Here is a 3,255-nt window from a genome sequence, read left to right as displayed (position 1 = left end):
ATATACTTAATATAGGTTCGTGAATCCAAGGCCAACCATACATTGTTCAATGTCGTCATATGTATTTTTACTACGAAATACAGTATAGTGAGTTTCATTACTCCCTTTTTAAATGCTTTTGCAATAAATATTTTTGGGACTGAGAATACATGCGCTACTTTTATAAATTTTTGACGAAATAGACACAAGTACTTAAAATTACATTCTATGGTTGGATTATTAACCGAATATTGCCCTTCAAGTCTGGTAACCTAAGAATTTAGGGAAATGGCCCCTGATTGATGCGAATCCTAAAGATAGATCTATGGACCTTGACAAGTCCCATTCGGGGTACGAATGCTTTAGTACTTCGAGATTATTATACAGACGAGAGGTTCTATTTTGGGGATATTCTATACATTAAGTTAACGTCAGTTACCAGGTGTTCAATCCATATGAATGATTTTTATCTCTATGCCATGCGAAATGCTTGATATGAGATTAAGTTTATGAGAAATTGAAATATGAAATCTTGTGGTCTATTAAAATTATGGAAATGATTGATTATGATAAACTAATGAACTCACCAACCTTTTGGTTAACACTTTAAAGCATGTTTATTCTCAGGTTTTAAAGAAATCTTCCGCTGTACATTTGCTCATTTTAAAGATATTACTTGGAGTCATTCATGGCATATTTCAAAGGACGTTGCATTCAAGTCATTGAGTTCAATAGAGATTATTATTAAGTAAATGACAGATTGGGTCATTTATAGTTGAATATTATGAGATGGTATGCATGCCTGTCAATTTTCGATGTAAAGAAAGTTTATCTTTTAAAAACGAATGCAATGTTTATAAAACGTATCATATAGAGTTCAAATACCTCGCGATGTAATCAACTATTGTGAATCGTTTGTAATCGATATAGACTTCGTCCAGATGATTAGGACGGGGCGCTTCAGCTCTAAAGAATTTCAGAAATAGAACTTTGACACAATCTAAATATGTTGAAGAAATTCCACTACGAATGTTGTCTACATCTAGGGGAGCCATTAATTAGATGATGATAAAGGCAAAATTTTGCAGAAGTTTAAGGTAGATGAAGGTGTAATTGTTGGGATTTAACAAGTTGCATAATACTTAAAACCTTTTAAGAATCAAATTAAAGCGGAAGCATGAAAATATTACCGATTGAACTTGTTAATCTTTAACCTTTTAAAGTTAAATCCCAATTAGGATCAAGTTGTGAAATAAGCTTACAAACTACAAGCAAGAATAAGATGTTATACCTATTCCAAGCTAGTTGAAAGTGATGAAGATGATGATGTTGAATGGAGCTTCAAATGTATGAAACCTCAAGAGATTATACCCCAAACTTATGCACCAACACCTTAGCTTTGATTAGGATTTTATTGACACTTGATAACAAGCTTGCAAGGAAGAAAATGAACCCACTTTTGACCTCCAAAGGCCACGGCCTAACAGCAACAAGAAGAGAGAAAAATGCAGTTTTTTTGCTTGTTATTTTGATGTGTACTTGCATGTGTGTGTAACCTTGAGTCAAGGAACATGTTTATAGATATATGGAAAAGCATGGGCAACTAAAGATTGGAATCTCTAGCATGTGCATCTCATTCCCTATGCCACTTCTCTTTCATATTATAAAATAAGTTTTATAAAAGTATTAGATTTTATAAAACTCTTTATAATACTTCCATATATATATAATTGTCATGTACATTTATTTTTATAAAACCAAAACTTTATAAAATGTAACATAACAAAATAAATTATTTAACCTATAAATAATTTAAACTCTTGTTATATATATAAATTAATCCATAATTTATATATATATATACACATCAAGTAATATTTCAGAAAACCATTTTTCTTAAAGTTCAAGTGTCGCGTATTTGATCAACGAACCAATCGTTAAAATCGAAGACGAATAAGGTGTCGGTAAGTTTGTTATTGGGTATGACCCGACTTGGATCATAACACGTCAGCCACGTTAATTTAATATGTCTCTCGGGCATACGAAATACCTTCAATCTCCCACTTGTACGAGAAACATAAGAAATTAATGCAAGTGATGGATACAGCCTAACACACTGTCCATCACCCCTAATATGTTATGACTTTGTGCCATTCAATAACATCATCCCTTTCGAGTTCCCATCTCGAATATGAATAGGTGAATCTTTCATTATTTCCTTTCATCCTAGATGTCATGTTAAATCCAAGAGATACAGAGTGATCACTCTCTTATAGATTTAACTTTTCAGGCCTTAGACATCTGACTCTCAACGAATAAGAGGGACAAATTCCATCTTGACTACATACGTCCTAGATATACACTTTGTAATATACCTGAGTTCTTCCTTATGTACTACCATGTTTCAGAATAGCGAAGGAAAGAATCAAGGCACAGTACTTGGTGAATATCCGAATCCAATATGTATCTCAGGTCAGAGGATACAATGATATTCGCCTTTACTCAAGATTACATGTGATCAACCACAAAGGCTCTATACAGTAATTCTTGAGAGCGGGTCTTCCAATATTTGTTTCCCACAAATATCTATGAACCTTGGTTGCAACCTTGCCCCACATTCAACCTATGAATGTATACCAATCCAAGTTCATAATAGTCTAAACCTCACACTTGTTCCCACAAATGTGATCGACTAGGGAAATTTAGAATAATTGCTTATTCATGGATGAAATATGCAAAATAGGAACATAACTCAAATAAATTAACACCATAGTTATATTAATGAGTTTGAATAATTTCGTTCCGGTACAATACATAAAATAGATCATATCCAATCACTAGAATATCGAAGCCCTAATGCACAAACATGTCCCTCATGTTTTGGCCCATGTAAAAGCTTCGTGAGTGGATCCGCAACATTTTGATCTGTATGAACTTTGCGAATACATATCTTTCCTTTTTCAACTTCATCCCTTATGTAGTTGAATCTCCGCTCAATGTGACGAGTCTTTTGATGGGCACGAGGTTCCTTGATTTGAGCAATCGCACCCTCGTTGTCACAAAAGATCTCAAGAGGGTCCTGAATGGAAGGGACCACTCCTAAGTCGTCGATGAATTTCTTCATCCATGCAGCTTCCTGTGCTGCCAATGAGGCGGCAATGTACTCCGACTCTGTAGTGGATAACGCAACAACTTCCTGTTTCGAACTCTTCCAAGAGACCGCACCACCATTTAACATGAAGACATAACCGGATTGTGATCGAGAGTCATCTCGAT

Source organism: Rutidosis leptorrhynchoides, chromosome 10 (assembly GCF_046630445.1).
Source record: "Rutidosis leptorrhynchoides isolate AG116_Rl617_1_P2 chromosome 10, CSIRO_AGI_Rlap_v1, whole genome shotgun sequence".
NCBI classification, from domain to species: Eukaryota; Viridiplantae; Streptophyta; class Magnoliopsida; order Asterales; family Asteraceae; genus Rutidosis; species Rutidosis leptorrhynchoides.
Note: the sequence above shows the minus strand (reverse complement) of the source record.